General features: G+C 42.9%; 1 protein-coding gene across 14 annotated transcripts in view; it reads right to left on the bottom strand.

The window, feature by feature from the left end:
- NEDD4L (NEDD4 like E3 ubiquitin protein ligase) overlaps window positions 1-12,747 on the bottom strand; it is a 363,613-nt gene that overhangs the window by 166,656 nt on the left and 184,210 nt on the right. The gene's annotated exons all lie outside the window — the stretch shown is intronic.

The following is a 12,747-nucleotide window of genomic DNA, read 5'->3' as shown; positions in this document are numbered from 1 at the left end:
CTATGGTCCCAGCTACTCAAGAGGCTGAGGTGAAAGGATTGCTTAGGCCAGGGAGGCTGAGGCTGCAGTGAGCCATGATCATGCCACTGTACTCCAGCCTAGATGACAGAACAAGACCCTGAGGGAGGGAAGGAGGGAGGGAGGGAGAGAAGGAGGGAGGAAGGGGGAAAGGGAGGAAGGGGAAGGAGAAGGGGGGAAGGAGAAGGGGGGAAGGAGAAGGGGGGAAGGAGAAGGGGGGAAGGAGAAGGGGGGAAGGAGAAGGGGGGAAGGGAGGGAGGAAGGAAGGGAAAAAAAAGAAAAATATTTTTAAAAGAAAGAAGGAAGGAAGGGAGGGAGGGAGGCAGGAAGGGGGGAAGGAAGGAAAGAAAGAAAGAGAAAAAGAAAGAAAGAGAGAGAGAAAGAAAGAAAAGAAAAGAAAAGAAAGAAAGAAAGAAAGAAAGAAAGAAAGAAAGAAAAGGAAAGAAATGAGGTCATTAGGTTGAGCCCTGATCCAATATGACTGGTGTTCTTATGAACAGGGGAAAGGTAGACACAGAAACAAACAGGCACAGAGAAAAGACGATGTGAAGATACAACGAGAAGATTGTCATTTACAGGCCAAGGAACACAGAACGCTGCTGGCAAACATCACAAACTAGAAGAGCCAGAAAGGATATTCCCATAGGGCTCAGAGACAGCAGAATCCTGCTGACTCTTAATTTCAGACTTCTGGACTCCAACACCGATAGAAAATAAATTTCTGTTGTTAGCCACCTAGTTCATAGTGCTTTGTCATGGCAGGCCTAGCAAACTAATACTCCATTAAAGCCAACCTTTTTTGGAAACCCTTGGGAAAAAATGTGTTACAGAATTCTGACTTTTTGTCTCACTTTAGAAAGATAACTGATATGGTTTGGCTGTGTTCCCACCCAACGTCATCTTAAATTGTAGCTCCTATAATTCCCACATGTTGTGGGAGGGACCCAGTGGGAGATAATTGAATAATGGGGACAATTTTCCCCATTCTTGTGATAGTGAATAAGTCTCAAGAGATCTGATGATTTTATACAGGGTTTCCCCTTTCCCGTGGCTTTCATTTCTCTCTTGTCTGCCGCCATGTAAGATGTGCCTTTTGCCTTCTACCATGATTGTGAGGCCTCCCCGGCCATGTGGAACTGAGTACATTAAACCTCTTTTTCTTTATAAATGACCCAGTCTTGGGTATGTCTTTACCAGCAGCGTGAAAACGGACTAATACAATGACTCAGTGATTATTCCAATTATTATTATTATTATTATTTTGATTATTCTGATTATTGCATAGCATCCCCAGTAGGGGATGGGGCAGGGCCCATAAGTGAATGTTAATATCTGTGCAGCAAGAGGCACAAAGAATTGAATGAAGTGTTATACAAGATGCCTAGAATGATCTCAAATCTGTTCACATCAGGTTTTGCTCTCAAATCAATTTCCTACAAACCTATAAAGATGTCTTTGGTTTTCAGGGCTTTTTGGACTTAGAAATGGCAGGTAAAGGTTCGTGGATCTGCCCTAAGAACGATTAAAATATGTGCCCTCCTCATGCCACCCTGCCAACCACGTTCAGCCTGCAGTCCAAAACACACGCCTACCTGTGAAATCCTAGAATTCCTCAGGGAGACCAAAGGGCAAAAGTTTCCCCTCAACTCTCAGAAAAACAACTTGCAAAATAAATGTTTAGAGAGTTTATCTTCAAGTCTATTAAATGTGCAAACAAACCACCAGACACCTGACTTTTCTGTTATTCTGAGTGCTGCACTTCTTGAAATTTTTTAAGCGAGGATAAAACAATTGTGTGATCACAGAAAGAAAAAACTATAATCAACAGAAAAAGGGCCACATTACGGTGATGCCCCCTATATCCCGACACAAGGGTGCCATAGGATGTGTATTTTCTCCAGTTACACAGATCAATTACGGCAGGTACCCATGTTTGGAACCCCTGGGCCCATGCACTATCAAGAAGAAAGGGAGTTTATAGAAAGAATGAAGCCCACATCAGCATTAAAAGTCTTGGCTGGCCCACCAGCATGAACTGTGGAATCCATTACTACACCTCTAAAGCTGGACACACACTGGAGATTTTTCCTTGTGTCTGATTCATCCAAAAAGGACACATTATTATATTTGGATCTCAGGGATCTCAGCCTGGTTAAATCCAATACAAATCTGAGGGCATTTTGATTTTTTAAAATCCTCTCTTTTTTTTTTAATTTTTATTATACTTTAAGTTTTAGGGTACATGTGCACATTGTGCAGTTTAGTTACATATGTATACATGTGCCATGCTGGTGCACTGCACCCACTAACTCGTCATCTAGCATTAGGTATATCTCCCAATGCTATCCCTCCCCCCTCCCCCCACCCCAACACAGTCCCCAGAGTGTGATGTTCCCCTTCCTGTGTCCATGTGATCTCACTGTTCAATTCCCACCTATGAGTGAGAATATGCGGTGTTTGGTTTTTTGTTCTTGCGATAGTTTACTGAGAATGATGATTTCCAATTTCATCCATGTCCCTACAAAGGACATGAACTCATCAAGTTACTGTGTATGTTAGAGTAGATATTGAAGGACTTCTACAGAGAGTGCAGAGCAAGCTCTGTAATAATTAGTAGAGTGTTGTTCCTACACACCCTGCCCCACCTCGTCAGAGCACATGCTTGAGCATTACAAGTTTTTGCCTCTAGATGACACTGTTTTATGGGCGTATGTTTCTCCCTGTCCCTGGGACCCTGGAGAAAAAAGTGCTAAATAATCATGGGGTAAAGGCACAGGGGACACATTAAGATAATTTACATAGAACAAAATGCACCTCTCCTATAATAGCCATGGAGTCAGACCTCTGTTATATTTAACCAGCAGAACACAGGGTCCTTCCTTTACTTTTGCCCTATGCTTCCGACTTTCTATTAGGTGGGAAATGGAGAATCCAATTTAAACCACTTGTTGGCCAGGCACAGTGGCTCATGCCTGTGATCCCAGCACCTTGGGAGGCCAAGGCAAGTGGATCATCTGAGCTCAGGAGTTTGAGACCAGCCTGGCCAACATGGTGAAGCCCCATCTCAACTAAAAATACAAAAAATTAGCCGGGCATGGTGGCTCATGCCTGTAATCCCAGCTACTTGGGAGGCTGGGGTAGGAGAACTGCTTGAACCTTGGAGGCGGAGGTTGCAGGGAGCCAAGATCAAGTCACAGCACTCCAGCCTGGGCGACCGAGCGAGACTCTGTCTCAAAACAAAAACAAAACCACTTGTCAATAACAGCCACATCTGTTTGGTTTTCCAAACAGGTCAATCTAGTATCTTCACAGTTTTCAGGGTGCTCAGCCCTGGTGTCTATTCACTCATCCTTCATGCTTTCCCCCCATGGCCTTGGAAATCTTTGATTCTTCCAGGCTCCAGGCAGCCAGCACCTCCTTTCCCTCAACTCCCCAGGATGAAGCACCCCCATAATAACCAGCCTCTCCACTCTCTGAATTCCTACAGTCTGAATACTTAGACCACTCCCTTTTCCATGGAATCGTGTGTCTGTTGTTTGTTCCTTTTCTGTTCTTTTTTTTTTTTTTTTTTTTTTTTTGAGATAGGGTCTCGCTTTGCCACCCAGGCTGCAGTGGCACAATCTCTGCAGCCTGGATCTCCTGAGCTCAAGCAATTCTCCCACCTCAGCCCCTGTGAGTAGCTGGGACTATGGGCATGCTGCCACACATGGCTAATTTTTTTTTTAATTTTTGTAGAGACAGGGGTTTTTCCATGTTGCCCAGGCTGGTTGAGAACTCCTGGCCTCAAGGGATCCTCCTGCCTCCACCTCCCACAGCGTTGGAATTACAGGTATGAGTCACCACGTCCAGACTTGTTTGTCCCTTTTCAAGTATGTAAATCTTAATTCGCCTAAACCGGCTGCACGTCACTCAGGGCCACTGTCCATGTCTTACGCTAGTGTGTCTTTTCCATGCAACCTTGTACAAAACGGGCCTTCAATTAACATTTCTTGGTTGCTTGACTTCTTAACACACACTATGATAGGTTACCTTCTTCCCAGGGTTACATGTTTGGAAAATAGTCTTGTCTGAGTTGCCAAAATGTGATATTCTCAGTGTGTTTACCTCATACCTGACAATGGCACCTCAGAATGTTGACCTTCTTCGGAAACAGGGTCTTCACAGAGGTAATCGAGTTCAAATGAGGTCACCAGGCACAGTGGCTCATGCCTGTAATCTCATACCTGATAATGAATAACTAGATGCAGAATTTATTTTCCACATAAATCTAATTTTCTTGAACTTGCTTCATTTTCCTCTTTTCTATAATGTAGGAAACACAGGGTCATTTCACATAGTGTCTTGAGTTATAAGCTCACATACACTCAAAGAAACAACAAAATGATTAAAAAAAAAAAAAAAAAAGAAGCTTCACTGTGAACCTCACTTCTGCAACATTACCTGATACCAAAAACTGAAATCATAAGCCACTTTCGATTAACTAAAAGCATGAACATATTAACTGACTTATAGAGTTGATATCCTTGTGTGTTAAAAACAAATATTCAAATCAAAAGAACACAAGAAATACTAATGTTTGAGGACTAGCTTTGGGAGGAAATAATAAAACATTTAATTCCAGAAACCCTGATAAGGCTGTTAGTAATCACTTATAAACTGAAAGGGGAGTTCACATTTAAATATAGATCTTCAGCTCACTATGCACCATTATAATTTTTGTTTCCAGTTGCTTACATTCTTAGTGTCATTTTTCATGCTTTTTCATGTCTGCTGTTGATATTTTTCCAACCTGAAAAAGCTTTCCTTTTTCGTTTCTTTGTTTCGTTTTTTTGAGACAGAGTCTCACTCTGTCGCCCAGGCTGGAATGCAGTGGCACGATCTCGGCTCACTGCAACCTCCGCCTCCTGGGTTCAAGCGATTCTCTTGCCTCAGCCTCCGAGTAGCTGGGACTACAGGTGCCCGCCACCATGCCCAGCTAATTTTTGTATTTTTAGTAGAGACGGGGTTTCACCATATTGGCCAGGATAGTCTTGATCTCCTGACCTTCTGATCCGCCCGACTCGGCCTCCCAAAGTGTTGGGCTTACAGGCATGAGCCACCGTGCCCAGCCGAAAAAGCTGTCTTTAAATGAAGTTGTATAAGCCTCAATCTAGATATGAATCTTCACATACCAAATAAACTATTAAACAGCTCTCAATAACAAGGATTGAGAAAACATTCATTGTAATTAACCTCAAATTTTTGTGCAGCTGATGTGGAATGAGATAATATTAAAGAGCAATGACAATTATATTAAGTACTGCCACTTGGGGATACAGCGAGCATTAGCACAAACAGAGACATGAGTTCCCCCCCCAGCTAGGTTATTAGGGGACAAAATGTGTGACAGATCACCGCAGGCAATGTGAGGGTGCACAGGGACTTTGTCACCGTGCCATCTGCTATGCTGGGGCAGCAGTTTGAAACCTGAGCAACTAATGTCCCGGGAGCATGCCTGCCTGCAGCGTGGCTCCTTACAAATGAGCCCAAGCCCTAACCAGACATGTGCCATCTCAGTGTAAGAAATGGCATTTGTGTGGAGACAACTATGTATTCTAGCCAAATATCACTAATGAATTGCTAATGACATTGACACTGTATATATTCTGCAGTCCATAATTCTGAAAAAATTCTAAAAGGTAAATAGGTCCTATAAAAAACACCAAAGGAAAACGGAAAAAAATCACCCTCTTCCATGGTTAGCAAAGTCGTTTTACCGCAGAGCAGTGTTCTAGCACTTCACGTGCACAGGGATTGCCTGGGATCTGGTTAAAATGTAGTCTGATTGGGTAGGTGTGAGCTGCGCCCCAAGAACCTGCATTTCTAACAAGCTTCCCGGTGATGCCAGTAGAGCTGGTGGGAGTAGCAAGACTCTAAAGAAGCTCAAATACCACTCACTTTGCAAAGAATTCCAAGTGTGGAAGAGTGCATGGGCTCTCCCATAAAGAACTGAGACCTTAGGAATATCAAGTTGTACGTGGACACTCCCCAGCGCTCATCCTGGGCCTCTTTTCACACTGCAGCTTTCCTTGGAGGGGGCTCACACCCTGCCTCCACACAGACCTCCCTGACTATTAAAGGCCAGGACCTCAGGCTTGAGCGCCAGGACCTCAGGCTTGAGCACCAGGCAAGCAAATGAGGGCCCCCTCCGGCCATCCCAACCTCACTGATTAAGCACCTTGAGGATAAAATTCACGGAAAGTCCCAACCTCGCCTTTTCCGTATCTTGTCAATGCAGCCAAATTATTAATCAAATAGCCTATGCCTCACCCACTCTGCACTGGTTCTTTGTAACCTACAACGAACTATTGTGGCACGCACGGTCTGCCCAGCTCTGGCCCTATTCCATGTGCCTTATACATGTCGCCAAGTGGAGTGACTATGACTTTTAGTTCTCAGAGCACAGCATGCTTTCTCCTCTGCTAGAAATGTCCTGCCCCCACCTGGCATGCACATAACGTTAAAACAAGCTCTAGTGCCTCTGGGAAGGCTTCCTGGCCCTCAAGCTCCACTCCTGTTGGCAGAAGCCTATCAGTAGCGCAGTTGTTTACTTATGTGTCCATTTCTGCTATTGGTCTGGAAGCTCCTTGCGAACAGGGCCATGCGTTGGTCACTTGTGTGCATCACATTCCAGTCACACAGTGGGTCTGCAACAAAGATTGCTTTACAGGGCACTGACATGGCCCTAGGGTAGGTTAGGCAAATGGGAAATGGGGGTAATGGCTGGAGTGGGGTAGGGTAAATCTTGAGATTTATGGTAAGTAGATACTGGAAAATATCTGTCCATCATGAAGCATACACTTTTCACATGCTGGGCAAGAGCCAGCTCTATTATTTTAAGGTGTAATACTGCTCAAATTTGGGGTAAATTGGATAGAAATAAAATAGCCTTACTTGCTATTATCAGACTCACACTTGGTTATTTTTTTGATGTCACGACTGAAAAAAAGTTCAATAGCAATGGAGCAGAAGCTGAAAGAGAAGGATAATCTGCTCTTAGGGAGTTTGAACAAGAGGCAATTAATAAAGGATTAAGCTAAGTAAAACCACAGCAGAACATGTAACTGCAGCATGTTGAACACTGAAAACCAGAGGGGTAATTAGGTAGGAAAAACCCACAGTGGGTAAAACACTCACTGGGTCAATGAACAACAGTAGGAACTTCGCGAGGCTAATCCCTTGTGGACAGACCTCTTTCTAGAAGAGAAGCAAGGAAAGCAGACTCCAGCCCTTAGACAGAGCATGCAGGGACGTCTGGTAATTAGACTGACCGCACAGTCCTAAGAACCACCCAGCGAATTCCATTTGACTAATGTGTAAAGGTGGGATGAGGTGACCTGCAGACAACTCACCTCCAAATACTGACAGCTCAGAAGAAACCAGAGCCTCCACACTGACCAAAATCATGATCAGGAGGTCCTTCAGGACACCCCCAGGAATACTGCCTGGAGACTCCCTTACACAGACCCTCCTAAGTCTCCGGGGTCTGCTTTTTTCTCCCATTTCTTCATTCAACAAGTTGTCACTGGCACCACTACATGTCTGGCATGGTTGTTTTAGGCACCTGAGATATGCCAGGGAAGAAAACAGACAAAACGCCCTACCTCTGTGGAGCCTACATTTTACCAAGGGGAGACAGGTAGCAAACAATCCAGAATAAATTACTAAAGTTCACAGTGTTAGAAGATGATAAAAACTAAAGAGACAAGAAGCACAGCAAGGAGGACTGATGTGGGGACGTGGAGGCAGATACAGGCTGCAGGGTAGGCAGCTTTCTGATTTTGTGAAATCTGTGAGTAGCCGCTTGAAGGAAATTAATATCGCTCACTGGAGAGGCAGACTCTAACAAAAATATAACAATTGCATATTTGACAAAGATCAGATTTTTTTTTTTTTTAAACGGACGCCTTGGTTGATTTGATCTAGGGTAACACAGCGGCATCACAGAGGGCATGCGCTCTGGAGTCTGACACACCCTGGTTTGTTCTCTAGCTCTGCCATGTGCAACTAAAAACAACTGGATGTCATCTCTGTCAGCTGTAGCAGTGAGGCCTCATGAGATGAGAGGTTTGTACACCCTCTAGCACAGTGCCCAGCACTTGGTGAGCCGAGGCTATTAGCAACTGCTCAGACTTAAGACCACAGTAGGTCCCAAAGCCTTCCCTGTCCCCAGGCAGAACACAGGAACTCATGCCCCTGCTCACTTGAGAAGCTCAGAAAAGACAGCTTTATTCTCAGTGGTGCTAACTTTAAGAAATTTAGGAAGTAATAGAACGGTCTCATGACTGTGTTGCTCTGCATATGCGTTCACATTCGTCCCTCCCCCTCAGTATTGATCCTATAGTTGCAAAACATCATTTGCCAGGCCTGGTTTGGTGGATTACTATAATCAATTTTGACTTGGGGGTCAGGGGAGAAAACATAGAGCTCTGCTATTGGAGGTCACTTAATTTAACACAATTGCATTTGGCAAATGACAAAGCTGGGAGATAAAGGGCACTTTTGCCTTCAATGGTGCAGCCTCAAGTTCAGGCCTTTACTTCTAAGTCTAAATTACTATACCTCTTAGAGGGCAGAATAATTAATTCTCTCTGAGGATATTCCATAGGCGTGGATATTCCTAGTTTCCAATATTGATTAGACGAGAAGAGACTTGAGTATCTTTGATGAGTGGAAATATTTTTTTCCAGGAAATATCCATTCATTCTGCTCCAAGATCAATGGCCACTTACCCTTCTATACATAAGAGTTTATAGCTTTCTATGATAATGATATTTTTAAAGATTTCTAAAAGTTGGTTTTCTTGTTTTCTTTTAACCACTAACCTAGTGTCAGCCGCAACTTCCATATTAACCGCAAGTAGATACACTGGAAAATGTTAGGAGATACCATGGCAGAAGAAAACAAAACTGTGCTGTTTTATAAAAGATCATCCACCCATGTAATTGTGATGGCCTTACCCTGGTTTCTTTATGTCCCTCAACACTACTACTAATTCTATTATCAGTTGACTTGGCTATTATGGGTCTCCTCCACCAGGCTGAAGTTCCCTGCAAGCAGAGAGGTAGGTGGTCACAGATGGCTGTGCAGGCCACTGGCTCTGGACCTAATAATGTGCCCTTGGCCTCTTCTATTTGCACTGGTATCTCGAGCAGTGGTCCCTGATGGGCTTGGTACATATTTGCTGAATAAATGAATTTCACCTTAAGGTTGGGAGGCCACTTAGACTCTAACTGGTGCATTTGCCATTTGGGAGCTTGCAAGCTGTATTTTACCTTGCCCACACTTCTCCCCTCTCTTAAAAAATTAGAAGCAAAGCCAAATATAGATGTGCGCAAGCATAACAAAAAGGAAATTTAATTGTGAAGCGGATAAAACCCAGGATCAGGCAGATGAAGCGGCTGGGGCTGCTCCCTGCCCAAGGCGGGACAGTGGGTTCCCCGCCCACATTGCTGAGCTGAATCTCACTGTTGAGTTTCTGGGGTTTTTTCCCTAACCTGGTTATTGCTAAACTGAGATGCTGGCTTTGTCATCAAAGCTTTCAGTTCTGTGTCATGCTCAAGATCAACTTTTAATGGCAATATCTCTAAAAAGGGATAAATGCATCATCTCTCCAGGGACCTGCAGTTCCACACGGGTGACAGGGCCCTGACTGTGTCTTGTCTTCTCATTCTCTTCCCCCTCAATACCCCTTTCTCTCTGACATTTGTACTCTTCAGCTTTCATAATATTTCAAGCTAAGTTACTTTTTTTTCCAGACACACAGCATTCCTCTACCATACACACAGAGAAACCACTCACCTGGAGTGGGTGGCCCCTATCAATAAACAAATAATTTAAAGAAAATAAATTTTTTAAACCAAAATTAAGGGGCATTTTCCCAATCTGATCACCATCCTCATTCAGACCAATGCTTCAAGACTGTTAAAGTACATATTTAAATATAAATAAACAAATCAAGTGAAAACAAAAGTAACAGGAAAAGAACAATCGGCCTTAAGGAAAAAATGTAGCTCAACAAAAACAGACAAGTGAAAGGGAGAAGGAGTGCCCCTCAATGTCTAGCACAAGAGACACTTAGGAAATATTTGGTAACTGACTAAAAGAATAAAGAGAAGACAACTTGTTTTCAAGTAATGAACAGGACAAGTGACTTAAATAGCCTTTTCAATGAGTTAAGCTAAATAGTTACACAAACATAATACCACACAGGACGGTGCCCAAAGAGAACAAATTCCTTTCAGATAGATCACTCACTGATTAACCTCAGGTACAGTTATGGCCCTGAAAACCTCAACAAAACAGGGCAAGAGAGAAAAAGTGGAGTATATCAAAATGCCTTAAAGCCTGCCACGCCATTTCCTCTAATGAAGTTAGAGACTTCCTTCCAGTGTCAAGCCTGTCAACTCAGCATGGCAGATCTCGGCCAAAATAAACTCCTGGACCCAGTTAATTGAGCTAAAAGGAGTCAAACCCCAGCACTGGCAAAGGCTCAAAGATCACACCCCCAGGACTCTCAATGGCTTCTGCCCAAGAATCTATGACCAAATGACCTCTGATAACGTGACAGGGTTTCCAGTCACTGACCTTAGTCAGAGGAGGCTGTTTATAATTGCATGTGATCCTCTTGCCTGCTGCAGGCCAGATGAGTAATCGTGAAGTGAACAAGACAGCTTACATCACTGAAAGCGGTGCGTTTTCCACGTATTCTATGAAACTCCACTGAGTCCACTGGACTCCCGGATCTCTATTTCCACTTAGTCTGAAGGGCAAGGGGGGGTCTTGGCAGGAAGCGCCCAAGTCCTCCCTGTGGCCCCTGTGGGAGGGAATCTGGGTACCGCCTGCCCACATCCCACTGCCCATCTGTGCTCCTGGGTACTGAGAAAACCTGGCCAGGCACAGAGGAAGCACAAATATTTACTGTAGATGAGGGTGTGTCGAGTGACCCTTGGGGAATTCTGGGCCACTGGGAACGCAGTCAAGATAGACTCAGAAAACAGCAGAGAACACGTGCTTCTGCCATTGCCCTGAAGGCCAACGGCCTCTGAAACCTCCGTGATTCAAGGTGAGCGAAGTGGCAGGCTCACTTCAAGCCCACCTGTAGAAAGGAAAGCCCCGTCTATGTTACTAGCACACTACATCATATTTAACTCAAAGCACATAAGAAGGAAAAGATTTCCATCAAGGTGAAAGAAACGATATGAAAATGGCTTCACATGAAAACTGACTTGGTAAAACCCTAAGAAGTACAGGCTGAAAAAATAAACATTGCCTGGAATGAAACATAAAAATCCCAAACAACCCTCCCATCCCAACAGAACCATCAAGACCACAAAAGCTCCTGTCCCATCACTTGCCTTAATAAGTACATAGAGCACCCCCACCATCACCACATCCACCAAACAAACCACTTTGGAATAAAACTTCTACACTCAAGTAGCAGAATTCATATAATTTCATACCTGCCTTCATTTTATATCTTTTCATTATATTCCACAGTGCCAAGAAAATGTCCCAAATGTGTCGTTTTAAATCAACATTTAGTTGCAATACAGGACTCCGGAAAACCTTCATTTAATTTAAAAAGGCAAATTTTCATAAAAACAATAGGAATGAAAAAGGTTAAGGCATAACATCTGTAACTAATACAGATGTTTACTTCCTCTTAACTAAATAAAAAGCATTTCTTCCTCTCTTCTTGACTTCCATCTTACTAGATTCCCACAAGAATTAAAGTTCACCTTGTATTCCTTACAGACATTTAAAAAGGTTTAAAAAAAAAAAAAAAGGGTCAGCACCCACCACTGTGGCATTCTTTCTCTTCCTGGTCATTGCTAATGAAACTCACTCACCAGCCTGGGGCCAGCACAAACATACTTTAAAATCCCACTTCCCTTGTAGAGTTATTTGCTTCCTTTTATTTCTTTCACTGGCAATATCTCATTCAAACATGTGTAAAGTACTTTTCAATGTGAAATAAGTATTAAAGAATAAACATTAAAGAATAGCTATGAAATAAGTACTAAAGAATAACTCAGATTTGACTGTAGGCTTTGATATTTCATATTGTTGATACATTTTTATTGTCTTTAGAATTCCGGCCATCTTAACACTTAATGACATCAGAAATACTTTACTGAAAGTAACCCGGCTCATTAATACGAAGGTGTGGCCTGCACTCAAATTTATTTCAAGCTTTGCCAACATATGGATACACTATAACCAGTTAACTAACAGTTTATGAATCACCATGAAATGAGACAGTAAAGAAACAAAAATCACATGTTAATCATTCAGCATATTCACATGTATGAGTAGGAAGGGTGGGAAAATGATAGAAAACCTGAGGGAAAAACTCAGTTGAATATGTTCTGGGCTTTGACTTTTGTTTTCTCAAACAAAAAATATAATAAAATTTAGTCTAAATCATGTAAGCCAAATTACTCATACCGAGGAAGAGAAAGATTTCTGTTCCTACCAACCAAAAATTCAGATATAAGCCATGAATTATTCTCCAAGCAAACTATTTTATGACCTAAGATGGTATTTTACTTGAAACAAAGGAGAGCTGGTATCTCCCTCTTCTCCAGGAGGTTTCTAAGTCAGAAATACTGAGACTCAAAACAGAACAGGAAGGAAAACACAATTCTTTCCTCCTCAACCTGTGATTTCTAAAACAGAAAACCTCAT

The sequence above is a fragment of the Pan troglodytes genome, chromosome 17 (genome assembly GCF_028858775.2).
Source record: "Pan troglodytes isolate AG18354 chromosome 17, NHGRI_mPanTro3-v2.0_pri, whole genome shotgun sequence".
Taxonomy (NCBI): Eukaryota; Metazoa; Chordata; class Mammalia; order Primates; family Hominidae; genus Pan; species Pan troglodytes.
This window is presented reverse-complemented; position numbering and strand designations above follow the sequence as displayed.